Raw genomic sequence first — 27,459 nt, 5'->3', positions numbered from 1 at the left:
TAGAAATCTCTTGAGTTCTATATTTGAAGATCAAACATTTTATGTAGGTCTGTTTTTTTTTTTTTTCATCGAGAATAGATGGAATTCGACTTCCGGCCAAGATGGCGGTGTGGAGGCAGACAGCTGCTTGAGCTCCTCGTTTTCTCTCAGAACTTACTTCATGACAAGCCTCTGACTTAATGCTTGACCCAGAAAGAAATCCACAAATTATCACCAAGAGAAGACATCCTTGAAAGTCGCCAGAAAAGGTCTGTGTTTGTTTGGGGGAGGGTCAATCAGACTGGGCGCAGACTGAGGGCAGACAGCCAGAGCAAGACAGGCAGCTCACACAGCTCAGACCGGAGGGGGAGGGGTGTGATCTCTGCCGTTTCTGTGAAAGGGCTTTTGCCCCAGTGTGGATGCTCCGTCTTGGCAGCAAGCCAGGAGCGGTGGAGAGGGTGTAAACACCGGAGGTGAAGATTAAAACCCCAGAAAGCCAGCGTCTCTCAGAGCCCGGCCACCCCCAACCCCCACCTGGACTGACTCGGTGCATTCTCAGAGCCTCAGAGCGCAGACTCAGTACAGTCATTGCTGGTCTGTTAGTGCCTCTCTGCTGCCCTACCCCCAGTCTGTAGAGGAAGCCCATTAATACCATCCAGCCCTATCCCCCGCAAAACAGACCAATTGTTTCTCTTGTCAGTTTGTTTTCTTTGATTCCTACTCTGACAAAATGAACAAAAAATTCAAAAGGGCTCTAACCATTGACAGCTTCTGTGTGGAGAGGGAGCAGACTTCAAATGCTGAGGAGACTAGGAACAGACTGTCCCCAGATGTATCCCCTGGGAGGGATATAAGCTGCTCCTCAATACAAAAGAACCTCATAGAGGAAATCAAAAAGGCTCTCACAAGAGAGCTGGAAGAGAAATGGGAAAAGGAAAGGGAAGCTTGGCAAGAGAGCCTGGAGAAGTCATCCCATGCATTCAAAGACAGAATGGATAAAGAAATCAAATAATTGAGACACAAGATTAGTGAGCTGGAAAAGGTAAACAACTCCAAGGAAAACAGGATTAGTGAGCTGGAAAAGATAAACAACTCCAAGGAAAACAGGATTAGAGAGCTGGAAAAAGAAATCAGCTCTCTAAAAAATAAAATGGATAAAATGGAAAAAAATTCCATAGAAGATAAAAACTCAATTGGACAATTACAAAGAGATATAAAAAAGTGAGAGAAGAAAATACATCATTGAAAATTAGACTGGAACAAGTGGAAATGAATGACTCAAGGAGAAACCAAGAGGGAGTCAAGCAAAACCAGAGAAATGAAACAATTGAAAAGACTGTCAAGTACCTTACCAGAAAGACAACAGACCTGGAAAACAGATCCAGGAGAGACAATTTGAGAATAATCGGACTCCCTGAAAAATGGGAGGAAAAAAAGAGCTTGGACACCATTTTCGAGGAAATTATCAAAGAGAATTGCCCAGACGTTTTGGAAACAGAGGGTAAAATAGACATTGAAAAAATTCATCGATCACCTACTGAAAGGGACCCTAAAATCAAAACGCCAAGAAATATAGTGGCCAAGTTCAAGAACCATCAGACAAAGGAAAAGATATTGGAAGCTGCTAGAAAAAAACAATTCAGATATAGAGGATCCACAATAAGGATAACCCAGGATCTAGCAGCGTCCACATTAAAAGAACGCAGGGCCTGGAACATGATATTCCGAAAGGCTAAGGAACTTGGTATGCAGCCAAGAATAACTTACCCAGCAAGAATGAGCATCGTTTTCCAGGGAAGAAGATGGACATTTAACGAAATAAATGAATTCCATCTATTTTTGATGAAAAAACCACACCTACATAAAAGGTTTGATCTTCAAATACAGAACTCAAGAGACTTCTAAAAAAGGTAAAAAGAAATCTTGAGAACTATACTTCTGTCAAAAAAAATATGTAAAGAACATATGTACAATTTGTCTTAGAAACTAGAGATGGAAAGGAGATTATATCATAAAAAAGTATAAAGTGGTGGTACTTCATCTCATGAAGAGGCAAAGGTAACCTATTATATCTGAGAGAAAGAAAGGAGGGAGATGAACATAGCGTGTATCAATAGACATATTCGATTTATGGTGAAACTTCTTCCACTTCATTGAAAAGTGAAAGGGAAGGAGTAAGCTAAGGGGAAGGGAATACAGTAATTTCGAGGAAAAGGGGTAAAATAAGGGGAGGATCTTTAAGGTGGGGGAGGGATCCTAAAAAGGGAGGGCTGTGAAAAGCAAGTGGTGTTCACCAGTTTAATACTGGATAGGAGGGTAAAAGGGAAGGAAGGGGAAAAGCATAAGCAGGGGTTAATAGGATGGCAAGCAATATAGAATTAGTCCTTCTAACCATAAATGTGAATGGGGCAAACTGCCTCATAAAGAGGAAGCAGTTAGCAGACTGGATTAAAAGTCAGAATCCTACTATATGTTGTTTACAGGAAACACACCTGAAACAGGATGAGACATTCAAACTAAAAGTAAAAGGGTGGAGCAGAATCTATTATGCTTCAGGCAAAACCAAAAAAGCAGGAGTAGCCATCCTCATCTCAAATCAAGCAAAAACAAAATTGATCTAATTAAAAGAGATAAGGAAGGGCATTATATTCTGCTAAAGGGAAGCATCAATAGTCAAGCAGTATCAATATTAAACATGTATGCACCAAGTGGTGCAGCATCTAAATTCTTAAAAGAGAAATTAAGAGAGCTGCAAGAGGAAATAGATAGCAAAACTATAATAGCGGGAGATCTCAACCTTGCACTATCAGAATTAGATAAATCAAACCACAAAATAAATAAGAAAGAAGTCAAAGAGGTAAATAGAATACTAGAAAAGTTTGATATGATAGATCTTTGGCGAAAGCTAAATGGAGACAGAAAGGAATATACTTTCTTCTCAGCAGTTCATGGAACCTATACAAAAATTGATCATATACTAGGGCATAAAAACCTCAAAATCAAATGCAGTAAGGCAGAAATAGTAAATGCATCCTTTTCAGACCATAATGCAATCAAAATAACATTTAATAAAAAGCCAGGGGAAAATAGACCAAAAAATAATTGGAAACTAAATAATCTTATACGAAAGAATGATTGGGTAAAACAGCAAATCATAGACATAATTAATAACTTCACCCAAGAAAATGACAATAATGAGACATCATACCAAAATGTGTGGGATACAGCCAAAGCAGTAATAAGGGGAAGTTTTATATCTCTACAGGCCTACTTGCATAAAATAGAGAAAGAGAGGGCCAACGAATTGGGTTTACAACTAAAATTGCTAGAAAAGGAACAAATTAAAAACCCCCAGACAAACACAAAACTTGAAATTCAAAAAATAAAAGATGAGATTAATAAAATTGAAAGTAAAAAAACTATTGAATTAATTAATAAAACTAAGAGTTGTTTTTATGAAAAAACCAACAAAATAGACAAACCCTTAGTTAACCTGATTAAAAAAAGGAAAGAGAAAAAGCAAATTGATAGTCTTGAAAATGAAAAGGGTGAACTCACCACTAATGAAGAGGAAATTAGAACAATACTTAGGAGCTACTTTGCTCAACTTTATGCCGATAAATTCGATAACTTAAATGAAATGGAAGAATACCTTCAAAAATATAGCTTGCCCAGATTAACAGAGGAAGAAGTAAGTAGTCTAAATAGTCCCATCTCAGAAAAAGAAATAGACCAAGCTATTAACCAACTTCCTAAGAAAAAGTCCCCAGGACCAGATGGATTTACAGGTGAATTCTACCAAACATTTAAAGAACAACTAACTCCAATGCTATGTAAACTATTTGAAAAAATAGGGATTGAAGGAGTCCTACCAAATTCCTTCTATGACACAGACATAGTACTGATACCTAAACCAGGTAGATCGAAAACTGAGAAAAAAACTATAGACCAATTTCCTTAATGAATATTGATGCTAAAATCTTAAATAAGATATTAGCAAATAGACTTCAGAAAATCATCCCCAGGATAATACACTATGACCAAGTGGGATTTATACCAGGAATGCAGGGCTGGTTTAATATTAGGAAAACTATTAGTATAATTGACTATATTAATAATCAAATTAATAAAAACCATATGATCATCTCAATAGATGCAGAAAAGGCATTTGATAAAATCCAACATCCATTCCTACTAAAAACGCTTGAGAGTATAGGAATAAATGGACTATTCCTTAAAATAATAAGGAGCATATATTTAAAACCTTCAGTAAACATCATATGTAATGGTGATAAACTAGAACCTTTCCCTGTAAGATCAGGAGTGAAACAAGGTTGCCCACTATCACCATTACTATTCAATATAGTACTAGAAACTCTAGCCTTGGCAATAAGAGCCGAGAAAGAGATCCAAGGAATTAGAGTAGGAAATGAAGAAATCAAATTGTCACTTTTCGCAGATGACATGATGGTATACCTAGAGAACCCCAAAGACTCTGCTAAAAAGCTATTAGAAATAATTCAGAATTTTAGCAAAGTCGCGGGATACAAAATAAATCCACATAAATCCTCAGGATTTTTATACATTACCAACACAATCCAACAGCAAGAGATACAAAGAGAAATTCCATTCAAAATAACAGTCGATAGTATCAAATATTTGGGAATATATCTACCAAAGGAGAGTCAGGAATTATATGAGCAAAATTACAAAACACTTGCCACAAAAATAAAGTCAGATTTAAATAATTGGAAAGACATTCAATGTTCTTGGATAGGCCGAGCGAATATAATAAAGATGACAATACTCCCCAAACTAATCTATTTATTTAGTGCTATACCAATCAGACTCCCAAGAAACTATTTTAATGACCTAGAAAAAATAACAACAAAATTCATATGGAAGAATAAAAGGTCGAGAATTGCAAGGGAACTAATGAAAAAAAAGTCAGAGGAAGGAGGTCTAAGTGTACCTGACTTAAAGCTATATTATAAAGCAACAGTCACCAAAACAATTTGGTATTGGCTAAGAAATAGACTAGTTGATCAGTGGCATAGGTTAGGTTCACAGGGCAAGATAGTGAATAAAAATAGCAATCTAATCTTTGACAAACCCAAAGATCCCAAATTTTGGGATAAGAATTCATTATTTGACAAAAACTGCTGGGAAAACTGGAAATTAGTATGGCAGAAACTAGGCATGGACCCACATTTAACACCACATACTAAGATTAGATCAAAATGGGTCCAAGATTTAGGCATAAAAAACGAAATCATAAATAAATTGGAGGAACATGGGATGGTTTACCTCTCAGACTTGTGGAGGAGGAAGGAGTTTGTGTCCAAGGGAGAACTAGAGACCATTATTGATCACAAAATAGAACATTTTGATTACACCAAATTAAAAAGTTTCTGCACAAACAAAACTAATGCAAACAAGATTAGAAGGGAAGTAACAAATTGGGAAAAAATTTTTACATATAAAGGTTCTGATAAAGGCCTCATCTCCAAAATATACAGAGAATTGACTTTAATTTATAAGAAATCAAGCCATTCTCCAATTGATAAATGGTCAACGGGTATGAACAGACAATTTTCAGATGATGAAATTAAAACTATTTCCACTCATATGAAAGAGTGTTCCAAATCACTATTGATCAGAGAAATGCAAATTAAGACAACTCTGAGGTATCATTACACACCTGTCAGATTGGCTAAGATGACAGGAACAAATAACGATGAATGTTGGAGGGGCTGTGGGAAAACTGGGACACTGATGCATTGTTGGTGGAGTTGTGAAAGAATCCAACCATTCTGGAGAGCAATCTGGAATTATGCCCAAAAAGTTATTAAAATGTGCATACCCTTTGACCCAGCCATACTACTACTGGGCTTATACCCCAAGGAACTACTAGAAAAGGGAAAGGGTCCTGTATGTGCCAAAATGTTTGTGGCAGCCCTTTTCATAGTGGCTAGAAGCTGGAAGATGAATGGATGTCCATCAATTGGAGAATGGTTGGGTAAACTATGGTATATGAATGTTATGGAATATTATTGTTCTATAAGAAATGACCAACAGGAGAAATACAGAGAGGCTTGGAGAGACTTACATCAACTGATGCTGAGTGAAACGAGCAGAACCAGAAGATCATTATACACTTCAACAATGATACTGTACGAGGATGTATGCTGATGGAAGTGGATTTCTTCAACATAGAGAAGAGCTAATCCAATTCCAATTGATTAATGATGGACAGAACCAGCTACATCCAGAAAAGGAACACTGGGAAATGAATGTAAACTGTTATTTTTACCTTCTGAATCCAATTCTTCCTGTGCAACAAAAAATTCAGTTCTACACACATATATTGTATCTAAATTATACTGTAATATATTTAACATATATAAGACTGCTTGCCATCTGGGGGAGGGGGTTGGTGGAGGAAGGGAAAAAATCTGAATAGAAGTAAGTGCAAGGGATAATGTTGTAAAAAATTACCCATGCATATGTACTGTCAAAAAATGTTATAATTATAAAATAAAATAAAAAATTAAAAAAAAAAAAAGAAAAAAGAATAGATGGAATTCATTTATTTCATTAAATGTCCATCTTCTTCTCTGGAAAACGATGCTCATTTTTGCTGGGTAAGTTATTCTTGGCTGCATAACAAGTTCCTTAGCCTTTTGGAATATCATGTTCCAGGGCCTTCATTCTTTTAATGTGGATTCTGCTAGATCCTGGGTTATCCTTATTGTGGCTCCTCCATATCTGGATTGCTTTTTTCTAGCAGCTTCCAATATTTTTTCCTTTGTCTGATGGTTCTTGAACTTGGCCACTATATTTCTTGGCGTTTTGATTTTAGGGTCCCTTTCAGTAGGTGATCGATGAATTTTTTCATTGTCTATTTTACTCCCTGTTTCCAAAACGTCTGGGCAGGTCTCCTTGATAATTTCCTCGAAAAAAAGTGTTCAGGCTCTTTTTTTCCTCACATTTTTCAGGGAGTCCGATTATTCTCAAATTGTCTCTCCTGGATCTGTTTTCCAGGTCTGTTGTCTTTCTAATAAAGTACTTGCCATTGTTTTCAATTGTTTCATTTCTCTGGTTTTGCTTGACTACTTCTTGGTTTCTCCTTGATTCATACATTTCTACTTGTTGGAGTCTAATTTTCAGTGATGTAATTTCTTCACTGACTTTTGTTTATATCTTTTTGTAATTGTCCAATTGTGTTTTTAAGTGAGTTTTTTTCATCTTTGGAATTTTTTTTTCCATTTTATCCATTTTATTTTTTAGAGAGCTGTTTTCTTTATCCAGCTAATCCTGTTTTCCTTGGAGTTGTTTGCCTTTTCTAATTCACTAATTTTATTTATTAATGATTTGATCTCTTTATCCACTCTGGATAACTTCTCCATGCTCTCTTACCAAGCTTCCCTTTCCTTTACCCATTTCTCTTCTAGCTCTCTTGTGAGAGCCTTTTTGATTTCCTCTATGAGATACTTTTGTATTGAGGAGCAGATCATATCTCCCTTAGGGGATTCCTCTGGGGCCAGTCTGTTTTTAGTCTCCTCAGTATTTGCAGTCTGCTCTCTCTTCATACAGAAGCTGTCAATGGTTAGAGCCCTTTTGAATTTTTTGTTCATTTTGTCAGAGCAGAATCGAAGAAAACAAATTGGCAAGAAAAAAAATTGGTCTGTTTTTGGGGGGTTGGGGCTAGAAGGTGTTACCAGGCTTCCTCTACAGACTGGGGGGGGAGGGCAACAGTGAGCCACTAACAGGACAGCAATGGCTGCACTGTGTCTCCGCACTGAGGCTCTGAGAAACACACTGAGTCATTCCAAATGGGGGTTGGGGTTGGCCAGGTTCTGAGAGATGCTAGCTTTTTGGGGTTTTTTTTCTTCACCTCCAGTGTTTACACCCTCTCTGCTGCTCCTGGCTTGCTGCCAAGATGGAATATCCGCATTGGGGTAAAAGTCTTTTTGCAGAAATGGCAGAGATCGTACCCCTCCCCCCGTTGCTCTGAGTTGTCTGTCTCACTCTGGCTCCCTTCCCTCAATCTGTGCCCAGTCTGTTTGACCCTCCCCCAAGCAAACACAGACCTTCTCTGGAGAATGTCAAGGATGTCTTCTGTTGGTGATTATTTATGGGTTCTTTTCTGGTCAAGCATTAATTCCGAGGCTTGTCATGAAGTAAGTCCTAAGAGAAAATACGGAGCTCAAGCAGCTGTCTGCCTCTGTGCCGCCATCTTTGCTGGAAGAATTAATTTCAACATTATATAAATTATTGTGGAAAATATGCAAAAGAGTCCCACCAAATTCCTTTTATGATACAAATATGGGATAGATATCTGAACCAAGAAGAGCTAAAACAAGAAAGAAAATTATGGACCAATGAATATTGATGCAAAAAAATTAAATACATGTTAGAAAAGAAACTACAGTAATATAGCATAAAGATTACACCTTATAAGATGGTAGAATTTATATCAGGTATGCAGGGTTAGTTCAATACTAGGAAAACTATCAGCATAATTTACCTTATCAATAATAAAATCAATAGAAATCATATGATTTTTCTCAGGTAATGTTGAAAAAGGCTTTGAAAAAATATAGTGGTAATAGTCTGCTGCCTGAACTAGAGTCTGGAATGAGGCATCTAATCCTGGTGCTGGGGGCTTCATTGACAGCTGGAACTCTGGGATAAGTGGAAAAAATATAGAAAGATCAGTTTTTTCACTGATATTTTATCTATGCAGAGTTGGTATATTTGAAGAACTGCAAAAGTGGACAGAGGTGGCACAAGATTGGACAAAGGCTGTTGAGCTTAAGTCCTGATTGACCTTAAGTCATGATATGTAAAAGCTCTCTTTTGACAGGAAAAACCCAAGAAGAAATTAGACAATACAAAAGAGTGTTTATAAAATGTTATAGCAGTTTGAATATTAGAAGGCTTCCACAACCAACAAAGCATGCTCTCAATTGATAAAGTTCTTAAACTTCATGGGAAAGAAAAGACCAACAAGAAATAAAGAATCATGAGCTTCTGATGCCATTTCCCAAGTTCTTTGATTCTTACTTTAATTCCTTTGCTGCTGAGATCATGTCTCAGCCTGTGCTAAAAGGAGAGAAGTCTGATGAAGATCAAGAAAAGGAAGGGGAAGCATTAGAAGATTAAGTTTTGGCTATTTAAAGGACAAGTAATATATGGAAGAAAACTAATAAGGCCACAAGTGCACAAAAAAAATACAGCTAAAACATTGTTTTGTGCCACCTTCTACTTGCTTATTGCCAATGACAATGCTACTAAGCCAGATTTAGATGAGGCCATCTGCATAGAAGATGTGAATGTGACATTTCCTGCAAATACCCTGATCAAAAAAGAGTCTTTGTTCTTTGCTCAGGGTTCTAGTTGCTGAGGTTGATCCCTAGAATACAGATGTGTACCTTCACCCAGGACAGTTAAAGATTCATCTTGATCAGGTTAAAAATGCAATATTGATGAATACCTTAAATTAGGACCTGATTCTGCCTTGGTCCAAGCTCAGAAGTGTTTTACATTATATCCTGAAGTTTACCCAGGAAACAATTCTATATAAGTCCAGGAAGCTATAAAAGGCTGTGAGACTGTCATAAAAATTTTCCAAAATGTGCTGAAGGCCAGACAATGTATTCATAGGCACTAACAGATGAGTGACAATTTGGTAAAGCAGATGAAATTTATGACAACTATTTTGACTTGGAACCAGGCAATACTACAATGTATGCTCATAAAGACTTGCTCAGATTCAATGACAGCAGGATTTAGACATATGATTAGAATTATTAGGAAGGCCATTGAAATTGGAGTCATGTGATTTTGCATATGAAATAATGGGAACTTTTGAAGTGTAGTGGGGAAACTAGGATAAAGTCATTGATAAGATCAACTAGGCCATTAACTTAGCCAATTGAAGTGGAGGTGGTACACTTCTATTCACTTTGGGTCAGTGACTATATTCTAACAGAATATATATGAAGAAATAGGGAATAAAACCTCTATGTTGTAAAACAGTGAAGAAAGTTGAAAAAGACCCTCTTAGTTTGCCCACATTTCAAATGAGCCCTTTGTGATAACATACCATGATGAATGGTGTAACTTAGCTTTTCTGTTTGTGATGTTCTTCTTTTGTTACATCTGTTTAATGTTTAAGAGTTGTAAGAGAATTTGTTCAAGGAATCTTGCTGTGTTGAACCTTATTCTCTAAGGCACCAAAAAGAATTATCTAAAACAATGTTGCAAAGGGAAAAAAGGATATTTAGGCCATACAAATGAAAACTTGGATTTGTTCTTGGGGGAAGAGGAAGTCTGAGAAGATGGAAGTGATTATATTTTGGATGATTTTGTTTATATGTACATTTATAAATATTTTATAGCATGCTGGTTTTAAAAATAATTAGATGAGTGTTGTAAAATAGATTTCTTTTACATGAATTAATCTCTATAGGTTAATTATTTATTTTTCAAAGGAAGAAAAATATGTTCTAGGTTGTTTTTTTTTTGCTTTGATTTTTCTAAATTGAAAAAACAAAACTTTAAGTATGACTAGAGATGCATTTGTCTTCTGCATAATTCTAGTAGAATCTAGTGGCAGTTATTGATCAATTTGATCATTTTCCACAGTGACACTAATGAATGATGAAAATATAAATACCTTCAAAATTAAAGCAACCACAAAGCTCCCTAAAGTAAACTATGCAAAAACAAAAGATCTGATTTGAAGAAAGTGTAAGTTGGAAGACTTAGCTAACTTTAACAGATAGCAAAGCTTTTGTTAGGGGAGTAGATCACTTAAGAGTTTAATAAAGGAGATAGGTTTTTAAAGACCTAAGATTATTTTTTCTGAACTTGGTATATCTAGATTTAATGTTGTATATTTTTAAAAGAAATTCAAAATTACAGGAGCAGAGCCAAGATGGTGGAGAAGACACACACTTCTTTCTTTTCTTCAAACATAACCCTCAGCTAATTACCAAATCCAGACTCAGAATTGTTTTGAACTGACAGAATACACAAATATTGAGAGTGTAATACATTACCAAAAGAAGATAGTTTTGAAGATCACCAGAAAAGATCTGTTTTGGTCAGGCAAGGAGGGAGGTGATCAGGTGCAAGCAGGCAGAGCATGGATGCTAGGCTGACTCCAGGAGTGGGTGCAGAGTCCCTGTGGTGGAGAATATAAGGGGAGGATACTACTGCAGTGTTGGTTACTCTGCCCTGGCTGCAAGTCAGTAGATCAGCAGAGTATATACAACATGCACACAAAAGGTAAATAATTAATCCCAAACAACAGAATCTCACAGGACCTGGCCATGCCTACCCAGAACCTGGAGTAAACATTTACATGAAATCAGCAAAGCTGCAGCAGCTTGTAAAGGAAGCTGCCTCTTATAGAGGAAGCTTGGAAAATCTCCCTTGCCCTAAAAGCATATCCTAATTTTTTTAAATGAGTAAAAAGGCAAAAAGAACTCTGATATAGACAGTTTTTTAAGGTGAAAGAGAAGAACAGATTTCAAACCCTGAGGAAACTAAAAGCAGATTGTCTCTAGATGAAGACCGAAAGGGGGGGCATAACCTGGTCTCTACCATGCAAGTGTCTCTTAGAAGAAATTAAAAAGTTCCTTAAAAGAGAGCTAGAAGAAAAATGGGCAAAGGAAATGAAAACTTTGAAACAGGATTTGGAAAAGGCATATATAACTCATTAAAAGATAGATTTGACAAAGTTGAAAAAGAAATTTTAGAATAGAATAGAATAGAAAAATTCAAAGGAATATTGTGGCTAAATTTCAGAACTATCAGACCAAGGGGAAAATATTACAAGCAGCTAGGAAAAAAACCAACCAACCAAACAAACAAACAAAAAATTCAAAGACTGAGTAGCCACAAAAAGGATTATCCAGGATCTAGAAGCTTCCATCTTAAAGGACCAAAGGGCCTGGAATCTGATATTCCAAAAGGTAAAGGGATTTGGAAATCAGGCAAGAATAAACTACCCCACTAACTTGAGCATTACCTTCCAGGGAAGAAGATGGGAATTCAATGAAACAGGTGAATTCCATTTATTTCTAATGAAAAGACCAGAGCTAAACAAAAAAACGAAAACAAACAAACAAAAAAAAAATTGATCACCAAATAAACGACTCAAGAGAAGGATAAAAAGGTAAAAAGAACTCTTGAGAACTGTATTTTTGTTATAGGTATACATAGAGTAAATGTATAATTTAATTTTACTGTTATAATATAAAAAAGGAACTAGAGGTGGAAAGGGAATTACACCAGAAAAAGGGAAATGTGGAGGTAAAATGAGGGGAATTACATCTCATGAAGAGGCAAAGGGAAACTATTATATTTGAGGGAAAGAAGGCAGAATGGCAGAAATATTAAATACATTTTTTTCAGGTCACGATGCAATAAAAATTACATTCAATAAAAATCCAGGAGAAAATAGACCAAAAAAGTCATTGGAAACTAAATAATCACATCCTAAAGAATGAATGAGTGAAACAGCAATTCATAGACAAAATTAATTTCATCCAAGAGAATGTCAATAATGAGACAACATACCAAAATTTGTGGGATGCAGCCAAAATGGTTATAAGGGGAAATTTTATATTTCTAGAGGATTACTTGAATAAAATAGAGAAAGAGAAGATCAATAAATTGGGCTTGCAACTAAAAAAGTAGATAAAGAACAAACTAAGAACCCCTAATCAAATACAAAACTTGAAATTCTAAAAATAAAAGGAGAAATCAATAAAATTGAAACAAAAAAACTATTGAATTGATAAATAAAACTAAGAGTTGGTTTTATGAAAAAAACATTTTTTTTAGTTAATTTGGTTAGAAAAAGGAAAGAGGAAAATCAAGTTGTTAGTCTCAAAAATGAAAAGGGAGAACTATCCACCAAATAAGAAGAAATTAGAGCAATAATTAGAAGTTATTTTGCCCAATTTTATGATAATAAATTTGATAACATAAATGAGATGGAGTAAGACCTACAGAAATATAGATTGCCCAGATTAAATAAGAGGAAGTAAATTGCTTCAATGGTCCCATTTTAGAAAAAGAAAGAGAACAAGCTCTTAATCTCCTCCCTAGGAAAAAAATCACCAGTACCAAATGGATTTACATGTAAATTCTATGAAACAATTAAAGAACAATTAACTCCAATACTATATAAACTATTTGAAAAAATAGGAAATGAAGGAGTCCTACCAAATTCCTTTTATGACACAGATATGGTACTGATACCTAAACCAGTTAGGACAAAAACAGAAAAAGAAAATTATAGATCCATCTTCCTTATGAATATGGATTCAAAATATTAAATAAAATATTAGCAAAGAGATTACAGCTACTCATCTCCAGGATAATATAACATGACTAAGTAGGATTTATATCAGAAATGCATGGCTGGTTTAATCTTAAGAAAACTATTAGTCTAATTGACTATATCAATAACCAAATTAACCAAAAACATATGATTATTTCAATATATGCAGAAAAATCATTTGATAAAATCCAAAACCCATTCCTATTAAAAAAAGAGAATAGGAAAATATGGACTTTTCCTTAACATAGTCAGTAGCATCTAGTTAAAAGCATCTGTAACATCATAGGTAATTGGTATAAACAGGAACCATTCCTAATACGATCAGGGGTGAAACAAAGTTGTCCACTATCACCATTATTATTCAATATTGGATTAGAAATGCTAGCTTTTGCAATAAGAGAAGAAAAAGAGATTAAAGGAATTAGGGTAGGTAATGAGGAAACCAAATTATCATTCTTTGCAGATGATGTGATAGTATACTTATAGAACCCCATAAAATCAACTAAAAAGCTATTAGTAATAATCCAAAATTTTAGCAAAGTTATAGAATACAAAATAAATTCACATAAATCAGCAACATTTAATTACATAACTAACAAAATTCAAGAGCAAAAGATACAAAGAGTAATTCCATTTAAAATAAATGTCGATAGTATAAGCTATTTGGTAATCTATCTGCCAAGGGAAAATTAGGAACCATATGAGAAAAATTACTTTCCACATAAATAAAGTCACATCTAAAAACTGAAAAATACCAATTGCTCTTGGATTGGTCAAGCAGATATAATAAAGATGACAATACTACCTAAACTAATCTATTTATTTAATTCAACACCAAACTCCCAAGAAACTATTTTACTGACCTTGAAAAAAAAAATCACAACAAATTCATCTGGAAGAACAAAAGGTCAAGTATTTCAAGGCAATTAATAAAAAAACAAAAACAGAAACAAATGAAGATGACTTTGTTGTACAACATGTAAAACTATATTATAAAGCAGCAGTCATAAAAATCATTTGGTACTCGCTAAGAAATAGACTATTTGATCACTGAAATAGGTTAGGTTCACAGGACAAAATTATCAATGAATGTAGCAATCTACTGTTTGACAAACCCAAAGACCGCTGCCTTTGGGAAAAAAACTTCAATATTCAATAAAAACTGCTTAGAAAATTGGAAACTAGTATGGCAGAAACTAGTCATTGACCCACACCTAACACTATATACCAAAATAAGATCAAAATGGCTTCATGATCTAGACATAATGAATGATATAAACAAATTAAAAGAACATAGGATACTTTACCTCTCAGACCTGTAGAAGAGAAAGGAATATGTGACCAAAGAAGAACTAGAGATTCTTATTGATCAAAAAATAAGTAATTTTGATTATATTAAGTTTAAAAAGATTTTGTATAAACAAAACAAAGGTAGACATGATTAGAAGGGAAGAAATAAAGTGTGAAAACATTTTTGCAATCAAAGTTTCTGACAAAATCCTCATTTCTAAAAAAATAGAGAGAATTGACTCAAATTTATAAGAAATCAAGCCATTCTCCAATTGATAAGTAGTCCAAGGATATGAATATACAATTTTCTAGTCATACCAAAAGCCAAATCACTACTGATCAGAGAAATGCAAATTAAGACAATTCTGAGATACCTTTACACACCTCTCAGATCGTTTTAAATGACAGGAAAAGATGACGAATGTTGGAGGGTATGTGGGAAGACAGGGACACTGATAAATTGTTGATGGAATTGTTAATGAATCCAACTATTCTGGAGAGCAATTTGGAACTATGCTCAAAAAGTTATCAAACTATTCATACCCTTTGACCCAGAATCCCAAAGAGATCTTAACAGAGAGAAAGGGACCCACATGTGCAAAAATGGTTTTGACAGCCTTTTTGTAATGGCTGGAAACTGGAAATTGAATGGATGCCTGAATTATGGTATCTGAATGTTAAGGAATATTATTGTTTTGTAAGAAATGAAAACAGGATGATTTCTGAGTGGCTTAGAGAGCCTTATATGAACTGATGGTAATTGAAATGAGCAGAACTCAGAGATCATTATACAGGGCAACAACAAGACTATATAATAATCAATTCTGATGGATGTGATTCACTTCAACAATGAGATAATTCAAACCAGTTCAAATTGTTTGGTAATGATTAGAGCCATATACATCCAGAAAGAGGGCTATGAGAACTGAATGTGGACCACAAGATAGCATTTTTACTCTTCCTATTATTGTTTGCTTGCATTTTTGTTTTCCTTCTCAGGTTTTTTTTTTCTTTCCAGATCTGATTTTTCTTGTGAAGCAAGAAACAAAACATATGTTTTGCCATATGTTGGATTTAACATATATTTTAATATATTTAACATGCATTGAACTACCTGACATCTAGGGGAAAGAATGAGGGGAAAGAGGGGAATATTTGGAACAGAAGGTTTTGCAAGGTCAAGGTTGAAAATTTACCCATGCATATATTTTGTAAATAAAAACTCTGATAAAATAAAATTTATGAAAAAAAAAATGAAGAAAAAAAAAGAAAACAACTCATTGAAAAACAGAATTTGCACTGTAGAAAAGAACATCATTTTAAAAAATAGGATTGGTGAAATGGAAAAATAAATTCAATGCAGAAAAGAACTAATTTAAATATTCAATTGGCCAAATGCAAAAGGGAGTAAAACAAAAATCTAACCAAAGAAAATAATTCACTAAAAATTAAAATTGAACAAGTAGAAGTGAATGACTAGATGAGAAATCAAGAAACACTCACACAAAACAAGAAAAAATAGAAGGCAATGTAAAATATCTCTGTGGAGAGACAACTGGTTTGGAAAATAGATCAGAAGAGGCAATGTAAGAATTATTATACTATCTGAAAACCACAATGAACAAAAAGAGCCTAGATAACATCTTTCAAGACATCATCAAGGAAAACTCCCCTGATATCCTAGTATAATAAAGTAAAATAGTCATTGAAATAATCCACTGATCACTTTTTGGGACTTCAAAATGAAAACTCCAAGGAATATTGTAGCTAAATTGCAGAATTATCAGATTAAGAAGAAAATACTGCAAGAAGTCAGAAAGAAATTGAAACATTGAGGAGCCACAATCAGGATTACCCAGGATCTAGCAGCTTCCACTTTATTTTATATGTTAAACACATCAAAAATATATGTAAATCCAGTATAAGCTTGGGTATTTATATAATGACATTGCTGAACAGGAAACATCAGCACAAAAAAGAAAAAAATTAGAAAGAAAATAAAATTCAATAAACAACAACAAAAGAAGTGAAAATGCTATGTTGTGATCCACATTCAGTGGGTAGATGGCTCTCATCAACATAAGATCATTGGAAATGGCCTGAATCATCTCATTGTTGAGAAGAGCCATGTCCATCAGAATTGATCATCGTATAATCTTGCTTTTGTCATGTACAATGATCTCAGGATTCTGCTCATTTCACTCAGCATCAATTCATGTAAGTATCTCCAAGCCTCTATGATATCATACTGCTGATCCTTTCTTATAGAATAACAATATTCCATAATATTTATATACCATAACTTATTCAGCCATTCTCCAAATTATGGGCATTCACTAAGTTTGAAGATCCTTGCCTCTACAAAAAGGACAGATTCCACTTAAAAGAATTGAATAGCCTGGAATGATAATCTGGACAGAAAATGAGCTAGGATTGTAGTCAAGAATCAATTATCCAGCAAAATCAGGCATTATCTTTCAGGGAAAAAGTGGAACATTCAGTGAAATAGATTTATTTCATTTATTTTTGATGAAAAGACCAGAGGTGAACAAAAGAGTTGTTCTTCAAATATAGAATTTAAGAGAAGACTAAAAAGTAAAACCTCAGGGTTTGAGACCTCTTCTTTCTCTCTCCATAAAAGATGTATATGAATAGAAGATTCCCCATAGTGTGGAAGCCACAGCTCTTGCTCCCCACCCAGCCCCTTGCCCTGGACTTCCTACACTGTGATTTGTGCTTGGCAGACTTTATCCCTGCCAACTAAAACAGACCTTTTCTGAAGTTCTTCCAAACTGACCTATGGAAATGTCTTGTACTCCAAATATTTGTGCATTCTATCACTCTAAAACCAGTTGAGAGGCTTAAATTGCTGTTGGTTTGAGAGAAGGTTAGAGGAGGTCACAGAAAGCCATGTCTGTTCATCATCTAAAACAACATTTTTAAATGTTAAAAAGTTTACATCTCTATATTGAAAGATGATCTAACTCTTTTTTATTTTTATTAATTTTATAATTTAAAAAATTGACACTATATATGAGTAAATTTTTTATAACATTATCCCTTGTATTCATTTTTCCAAATTTTCCCCTCCCTCCCTCTACTCCCTCCCCTAGATGACAGGCAATCTCATACATTTTACATGTGTTACAGTATAGGCTAGATACAATATATGTGTGTAAATCCAATTTTCTTGTTGCACGGTAAGAATTTGATTCCGAGGGTATTAGTAACCTGGGTATAAAGACAGTAGTGCTAACAGTTTACATTCAATTCCCAGTGTTCCTTCTCTAGGTGTAGTTGTTTCTGTCCATCATTGATCAAATGTAAGTGAGTTAGATCTTCTTTATGTTGAAGATATCCACTTCCATCAGAATATCTTCATACAGTATTGATATTGAAGTGTATAGTGATCTTCTGGTTCTGCTCATTTCACTCAGCATCAGTTCATGTAAGTCTCTCCAAACCTCTGTGTATTCATCCTGCTGGTCATTTCTTACAGAGCAATGATATTTCATAACATTCATATACCATAATTTACCTAACCATTCTCCAATTGATGAACATCCATTCATTTTCCAGTTTCTAGCCACTACAAAAAGAGCTGCCACAAACATTTTGGCACATACAGGTCCCTTTCTCAACCTTACTATTTCTTTGGGATATAAGCCCAGTAGTAGCACTGCTGGATCAAAGGGTATGCACAGTTTGAAAACTTATTGGGCATAGTTCCAAATTGCTCTCTAGAAGGGCTGGATTCTTTCACAACTCCACCAACAATGCATTAGTGTCCCAGTTTTCCCATATACCCTCCAACATTCATCGTTATTTGTTCCTGCCATCTTAGCCAATCTGACAGGTGTGTAGTGGTATTTCAGAGTTGTCTTAATTTGCATTTTTCTGATCAGTAGTGATTTGGAACACTCTTTCATATGAGTGGATATAGTTTCAATTTCATCATCTAAAAATTGTCTGTTCATATCATTTGACCATTTATCAATTGGAGAATGGTTTGATTTCTTATAGATTAGGGTCAGTTCTCTATATATTTTGGAAATGAAGCCTTTATCAGAACCTTTAACTGTAAAAATATATTCCCAGGGGCGGAGCCAAGATGGCGGAGAAGAAACACACGACTCAGTGAACGTCCTCACTCCCTCACAACCTATTAGATAAATTAAGTCTCAAAATAAGCCCAGGACTGATAGATACCACAAGGACTGGAAGTACGACTTACCAGATGAAGAGAATCTAGAGTTTCAACAGAGAAGGTCAGTCCCCAGGGGAGGAAGAAGAGAGGCCAGCACAGATGGTGGGGTAGTGGCACACTGCGCTGGTTGCGCTGGGGAGGGCTCTGGGATCAGAGAAGCCACTGAGGTAAAAGAATCTGGCACAGGCTGTTAGCTCTTCTCTGCTAATTATTTAGCAGTTCAGAAGAGAAAGCCAAAATATTTTAAAACTCAGATCAGATTTTCCCCTGACCCTGGAGGTGACTCAGCAGATCTCGGCACCAGGGGGTGTGGCCTCAGCTACCACCTAAGAATAGTTAAGAGATTGACAAGTGGGTGGATACGGCCCAAGGCAACACACACTGCCTAGTTTAGCTGGAGGGAGTGGAACTCAGCTCCAGGAAGTCCCAGAGAAGCGGAAGCTTTGAACTAGGGACCGCGGTTTCTGGCAGACACTTCCACTTTGAGCACAGGGGCTTTTCACGTCACCTGCTGCAGACATCCACGCCCCACCCGGACACATAGGCTGGACTTTGTGCTGTCTTTACTGTTCAGTCTCAAATCTCAGGGAAGCCGCTAAAACACAGCGCCCTTGGGCACAGCAGTGCTAATCACCTCTGAGGCACTTCCAGGGAGGGGGTGGGGAACTCTCTCCCAGAGCTCTATCTTAGCTCAGGCGCAGGAGCCGTTGCATCCATCCGGTCTGGGAGGAAGCTGGTAAAGAAGTAAATAAATAATTTCCTACCCCAGGGACAGACCCCAAAACATTTTTTAAATATGAGCAAAAAAGCCAGAAAAACAATAGATTCCTTCTATACAGAGAAAGAGCGGGTATCCAACTCCAAGGAAGTTAACAGCAGAGAGACAGCAGATAACAACCTAAAGGGGAACAATTCCTGCCCCCCATCACATAACTCTCTCCTAGAAGAAACTCTTAAAAAATTAAGGGAGATTGAAGAAAAATGGGGAAAGGAAAGGGAAGCTATGATAGAGAATAACAACGTCCTGAAATTGGAGTTGGAAAAAATAAAGAATTCACAGGAGATGCAGGGAAACAAAATTTATGAATTAGAAAAGGTTAAAAAAAACACAGGAAAGTAGGATTTCTGAATTGGAAAAGATAAAAAAGTCTCAAGAAAATAGAATTTCTGAATTGGAAAAAGAAAATAATTCTAAAAAAAAAATTAGGGAAATGGAAAAAAATTCAATAGAGCAAAATAATTCATTTAAAAACGAAATTGGGCATTTACAAAAAGAACTAAAAACTGTGAAAGAAGAAAATAACTCCTAAAAAGTCAGGATGGAACAAATAGAAATGAATGATTCACAGAGAACCCAAGAATCAGTCAAACAAAACAAAAAAAAAAAAATGAGAAGCTGGAGAACAACGTCAAATACTTACTGGGAAAATCTATAGACCTGGAAAATAGATCTAGGAGAGATAATCTGCGGATCATTGGACTTCCAGAAAACTATGACCAAAAAAAGAGCCTAGATTCTATTTTACAGGAAATTATCAAAGAGAACTGTCCAGAGATAATAGAAACAGAGGGGAAAGTAGATGTGGAAAGAATTCATCGAACTCCTTCTGAAATAGACCCTAAAAAAAGAACACCATGGAATATTGTGGCTAAGCTGCAGAATTACCACACAAAGGAGAAAATCCTGCAAGCAGCTAGAAAAAAACAATTTAAATACTAAGGTGCCACAATAAGGGTCACCCAAGATCTGGCTGCCTCCACATTAAAAGATAGAAGGGCCTGGAACCTGATATTCCGTAAGGCAAAAGATCAAGGACTGCAACCAAGAATGAACTACCCAGCTAAGTTTAGCATCTTTTTCCATGGAAGAAGATGGTCATTCAATGAAACAGAGGAATTCTATATGTTTCTAAGAAAAAAACCAGACTTAAACAAAAAATTTGATCTACATCCACAAGACTGAAGAGAAACAGAAAAAGGTACACAGAACCCTTGAGAACTGTAACTCTGTTGTGGGTATAGAAAAAATACTCAAGGATAATTTGATTTTACTGATATAAAAGAAAAAAAGGGGGGTGTAGTAAAGGGAAGGAGGTCGGTTCAGAAAAAGGGGAAGGAATGATAAAAAGAGGGAAACTACATCCCAGGAAGAGGCATAGAAAATACACCATATCTGAGGGAACTTAGTGAGGGGGAGAATCATTGTGTGAATCTTACTCTCATCAGGAGAGGCTCAAAGAGTAAATAATTAACATATTTGTTTTTCAGAGAATTTTCTCTCACCTCATTAAAAGGGGGGAGAGGAAAAGGGAAAAGGAAAAGGAGAATAAGTGAAGGGACTTGGAGGGAGGGATCCTAAAAAAAAAAAAAAAAAAAAAAAGAGGGAGGGTTGCGCGTTACAAGGGGGGTCTGTAAATTAAATATCGGGGAGGGGGATCAGGGGGGTCAAGGGAAAAAAGCATAATCTGGGGATAATACGATGGCAGGAAATACAGAATTAGTAATTTTAACTGTAAATGTAAATGGGATGAACGATCCCATCAAACGGAGACGGATAGCAGATTGGATCAAAAAGCAGAACCCTACAATATGTTGTCTACAGGAAACACACTTAAAGCAGGGAGATACATACAGAGTAAAGGTAAAAGGTTGGAGCAGAGCCTATTATGCTTCAGGTAAAGCCAAAAAAGCAGGGGTAGCTATCCTTATCTCAGATCAAGCAAAAGCAGAAGTAGATCTCGTTAAAAAAGATAAGGAAGGAAACTATATCCTGCTGAAAGGCAGCATAAATAATGAAGCCATATCAATACTAAACATATATGCACCAAGTGGTATAGCATCTAACTTTCTAAAGGAAAAGTTAAGAGAACTGCAAGAAGAAATAGACAGTAAAACTATAATAGTGGGAGATCTCAACCTTGCACTCTCAGATTTAGACAAATCAAACCACAAAACAAACAAGAAAGAAATTAAAAAAGTAAATAGAACATTAGAAAAACTAGGTATGGGGCGGAGCCAAGATGGCGGAGAAGAAACACACGACTCAGTGAACGTCCTCACTCCCTCACAACCAATTAGATAAATTAAGTCTCAAAATTAGCTCAGGACTGATAGATACCACAAGGACTGGAAGCACGACTTACCAGCTGAAGAGAATCTGGAGTTTCAACAGGAAAGGTCAGTTCTCAGGGGAGGAATAAGAAAGACCAGCACAGACGGTGGGGTAGGGGCACACTGCGCCCATTGCGCTGGGAGGGGCTCTGGGATCAGAGAAGCCACTGAGGTAAAGGAATCTGGCACAGGCTGTTAGCTCTTCTCTGCTAATTATTTAGCAGTTCAGAAGAGAAAGCCAAAATATTTTAAAACTCAGATTAGATTTTCCCCTCCCCCCACCCTGGGGGTGACTCGGCAGACGGCACCAGGGGGTGTGGCCTCAGCTACCTCCTGAGAATAGTTAAGAGACTGACAAGTGGGTGGATACGGCCCAAGGCAACACACACTGCCTAGCTTAGCTGGAGGGAGTGGAACTCAGCTCCAGGAAGTCCCAGAGAAGCGGAACCTTTGAACTAGGGACTGCGGTTTCTGGCAGACACTTCCAGTTTGAGCACAGGGGCTTCTCACGTCACCTGCTGCAAACATCCACTCCCCACCCGGACACATAGCCTGGGCTTCTTGCTGTCTTCACTATTCTACGCCCTCGAAGCACAGTAGTGCTAATCACCTCTGAGACACTCCCAGGGGGGGGGTGGGGAACTCTCTCCCAGAGCTCTCTCTTAGCGCGGGCGCAGGGGCCGCTGCATCCATCCGGTCTGGGAGGAAGCTGGTAAAGAAGTAAATAATTTCCTACCCCAGGGACAGACCCCAAAACATTTTTTAAGTATGAGCAAAAAAGCTAGAAAAACTATAGATTCCTTCTATACAGAGAAAGAGCGGGTATCCAACTCCGAGGAAGTTGACAGCAGAGAATCAGCAGACAACAACCTAAAGGGGAACGATTCCTGCCCCCCATCACATAACTCTCTCCTAGAAGAAGCTCTTAAGAAATTGAGGGAGATCGAAGAAAAATGGGGCAAGGAAAGGGAAGTTATGATAGAGAATAACAACGTCCTGAAATTGGAGTTGGAAAAAATAAAGAATTCACAGGAGACGCAGGGAAACAAAATTAGTGAATTAGAAAAGGTTAAAAAAACACAGGAAAGTAGGATTTCTGAATTGGAAAAGATAAAAAAGTCTCAAGAAAATAGAATTTCTGAATTGGAAAAAGAAAATAATTTTCAAAAAAAAAAATTAGGGAAATGGAAAAAAATTCAATAGAGCAAAATAATTCATTTAAAAACGAAATTGGACATTTACAAAAAGAACTAAAAACTGTGAAAGAAGAAAATAACTCCTTAAAAGTCAGGATGGAACAAATAGAAATGAATGATTCACAGAGAACCCAAGAATCAGTCAAACAAAACAAAAAAAATGAGAAGCTGGAGAACAACGTCAAATACTTACTGGGAAAATCTATAGACCTGGAAAATAGATCTAGGAGAGATAATCTGCGGATTATTGGACTTCCAGAAAACTATGACCAAAAAAAGAGCCTAGATTCTATTTTACAGGAAATTATCAAAGAGAACTGTCCAGAGATAATAGAAACAGAAGGGAAAGTAGATGTGGAAAGAATTCATCGAACTCCTTCTGAAATAGACCCTAAAAAAAGAACACCACGGAATATTGTGGCTAAGCTGCAGAATTACCACACAAAGGAGAAAATCCTGCAAGCAGCTAGAAAAAAACAATTTAAATACCAAGGTGCCACAATAAGGGTCACCCAAGATCTGGCTGCCTCCACATTAAAAGATAGAAGGACCTGGAACCTGATATTCCGTAAGGCAAAAGATCAAGGACTGCAACCAAGAATGAACTACCCAGCTAAGTTTAGCATCTTTTTCCACGGAAGAAGATGGTCATTCAATGAAACAGAGGAATTCTATATGTTTCTAAGAAAAAAACCAGACTTAAACAAAAAATTTGATCTACATCCACAAGACTGAAGAGAAACAGAAAAAGGTACACAGAACCCTTGAGAACTGTAACTCTGTTGTGGGTATACAAAAAATACTCAAGGATAATTTGATTTTACTGATATAAAAGAAAAAAAGGGGGGTGTAGTAAAGGGAAGGAGGTCGGTTCAGAAAAAGGGGAAGAAGTGATAAAAAGAGGGAAACTACATCCCAGGAAGAGACATAGAAAATACACCATATCTGAGGGAACTTAGTGAGGGGGAGAATCATTGTGTGAATCTTACTCTCATCAGAAGAGGCTCAAAGAGTAAATAATTAACATATTTGTTTTTCAGAGAATTTTCTCTCACCTCATTAAAAGGAGGGAGAGGAAAAGGGAAAAGGAGAAGGGGAATAAGTGAAGGGACTTGGAGGGAGGGGGGAGGGACCCTAAAAAAAAAAAAAAAAAAAAAAAAAAAAGAGGGAGGGTTGCGCGTCACAAGGGGGGTCTGTAAATTAAATATCGGGGAGGAGGATCAGGGGGGTCAAGGGAAAAAAGCATAATCTGGGGATAATACGATGGCAGGAAATACAGAATTAGTAATTTTAACTGTAAATGTAAATGGGATGAACGATCCCATCAAACGGAGACGGATAGTAGATTGGATCAAAAAGCAGAACCCTACAATATGTTGCCTACAGGAAACACACTTAAAGCAGGGAGATACATACAGAGTAAAGGTAAAAGGTTGGAACAGAGCCTATTATGCTTCAGGTAAAGCCAAAAAAGCAGGGGTAGCTATCCTTATCTCAGATCAAGCAAAAGCAGAAGTAGATCTCGTTAAAAAAGATAAGGAAGGAAACTATATCCTGCTGAAAGGTAGCATAAATAATGAAGCCATATCAATACTAAACATATATGCACCAAGTGGTATAGCATCTAACTTTCTAAAGGAAAAGTTAAGAGAACTGCAAGAAGAAATAGACAGTAAAACTATAATAGTGGGAGATCTCAACCTTGCACTCTCAGATTTAGACAAATCAAACCACAAAACAAACAAGAAAGAAATTAAAAAAGTAAATAGAACATTAGAAAAACTAGGTATGATAGACCTTTGGAGAAAACTGAATGGCAATAGGAAGGAATATACTTTCTTCTCAGCAGTTCATGGATCCTATACAAAAATTGACCATATACTAGGGACATAAAGATCTCAAAATTAAATGTAGGAAGGCAGAAATAATAAATGCCTTCTTCTCAGATCACAATGCAATAAAAGCTACATTCAGTAAAAAGTTAGGGGTAAATAGACCAAAAAGTAATTGGAAACTGAATAATCTCATCTTAAAGAATGACTGGGTGAAAGAGCAAATTATAGAAACAATTAACAATTTCACCCAAGATAATGATAATGATGAGACATCATATCAAAATCTTTGGGATGCAGCTAAAGCGGTAATAAGGGGAAATTTTATATCTTTAGAGGCTTATTTGAAGAAAATTGAGAAAGAGAAGATTAACGAATTGGGCTTACAACTTAAAAGGCTAGAAAAAGACCAAATTATAAACCCCCAACCAAAAATTAAACTCGAAATACAAAAATTAAAAGGAGAAATCAATAAAATTGAAAGTAAAAAAACTATTGAATTAATAAATAAAACCAAGAGTTGGTTTTATGAAAAAGCCAATAAAATAGATAAACCTTTGGTAAATTTGATCAAAAAAAAGAAAGAGGAAAATCAAATTGATAGTCTTACAAATGAAAAGGGGGATCTTTCCACCAATGAAGAGGAAATTAGAGAAATAATAAGGAGTTACTTTGCCCAACTTTATGCCAATAAATTTGATAACTTAAGTGAAATGGATGACTTCCTCCAAAAATATAGGCTCCCTAGATTAACAGAGGAGGAGATAAATTGCTTAAATAGTCCCATTTCAGAAAAAGAAATAGAACAAGCTATTAATCAACTCCCCAGGAAAAAATCCCCAGGGCCAGATGGATTCACATGTGAATTCTACCAAACATTTAAAGAACAATTAGCCCCAATGTTATATAAATTATTTGAAAAAATAGGGGATGAAGGAGTCCTACCAAATTCCTTTTATGACACAGACATGGTACTGATACCTAAACCTGGTAGATCGAAAACTGAGAAAGAAAATTATAGACCAATCTCCTTAATGAATATTGATGCTAAAATCTTAAATAAGATATTAGCAAAAAGACTTCAGAAAATCATCTCCAAGATAATACACTATGATCAAGTAGGATTTATTCCAGGAATGCAGGGCTGGTTTAATATTAGGAAAACTATTAATATAATTGACCATATTAATAATAAAATTAATAAGAACCATATGATCATCTCAATAGATGCAGAAAAAGCATTTGACAAAATCCAACATCCATTCCTACTAAAAACTCTTGAGAGTATAGGAATAAATGGATTATTCTTTAGAATAATCAGGAGTATATATTTAAGACCGTCAGTAAGCATAATATGCAATAGAAATAAACTGCAACCTTTCCCAGTAAGATCAGGAGTGAAACAAGGTTGCCCACTATCACCATTACTATTCAATATAGTACTAGAAACGCTAGCCTCGGCAATAAGAGCCGAGAAAGAGATTCAAGGAATTAGAGTAGGAAATGAGGAAATTAAACTATCACTTTTTGCAGATGACATGATGGTATACTTAGAGAACCCCAAAGACTCTGCTAAAAAGCTACTAGAAATAATTCAAAATTTTAGCAAAGTGGCAGGATACAAAATAAATCCACATAAATCCTCGGCATTTTTATATATCACTAACAAAATGCAACAGCAAGAGATACAAAGAGAAATTCCATTCCAAACAAATGTTGATAGTATAAAATATTTGGGAATCCATCTACCAAAGAAAAGTCAGGAATTATATGAGAAAAATTACAAAACACTTGCCACAAAAATAAAATCAGATTTAAATAATTGGAAAGACATTCAGTGCTCTTGGATAGGCCGAGCGAATATAATAAAGATGACAATACTCCCCAAACTAATCTATTTATTTAGTGCTATACCAATCAGACTCCCAAGAAACTATTTTAATGACCTAGAAAAAATAACAACAAAATTCATATGGAAGAATAAAAGGTCAAGAATTGCAAGGGAACTAATGAAAAAAAACTCAGAGGAAGGTGGTCTAAGTGTACCTGATCTAAAGCTATATTATATAGCAGCAGTCACCAAAACCATTTGGTATTGGCTAAGAAATAGACCGGTAGATCAGTGGAACAGATTAGATACAAAGGACAAAAAAGGGTACATCTATAGCAATCTAATCTTTGACAAACCCAAAGATTCCAACATTAGGGATAAAAATTCATTATTCGGAAAAAACTGTTGGGAAAACTGGAAATTAGTATGGCAGAAATTAGATATGGATCCACACTTAACACCATATACCAAGATAAGATCAAAATGGGTCCATGATTTAGGCATAAAGAGGGAGATAATAAATAGATTAGAGGAACAGAGGATAATCTACCTCTCAGACTTGTGGAGGAGGAAGGAATTTATGACCAGAGGAGAACTAGAGATCATTATTGATCACAAAATAGAAGATTTTGATTACATCAAACTAAAAA

The 27,459-nt window shown here is 35.8% G+C and overlaps 1 long non-coding RNA gene and 1 pseudogene across 1 annotated transcript in view; one reads left to right on the top strand and one right to left on the bottom strand.

Moving 5' to 3' along the window:
* The window catches only part of LOC141553269 (uncharacterized), a 231,048-nt gene that overhangs the window by 121,316 nt on the left and 82,273 nt on the right, over positions 1-27,459 (bottom strand). The window lies entirely within an intron of this gene.
* Positions 8,158-9,923, top strand: LOC141554916 (mitochondrial import receptor subunit TOM70 pseudogene; annotated as a pseudogene).

The sequence above is a fragment of the Sminthopsis crassicaudata genome, chromosome 2 (assembly GCF_048593235.1).
Source record: "Sminthopsis crassicaudata isolate SCR6 chromosome 2, ASM4859323v1, whole genome shotgun sequence".
Taxonomy (NCBI): Eukaryota; Metazoa; Chordata; class Mammalia; order Dasyuromorphia; family Dasyuridae; genus Sminthopsis; species Sminthopsis crassicaudata.
The sequence above is the reverse complement of the archived record's forward strand: the minus strand, read 5'-3'. Positions and strand labels throughout refer to the sequence as shown.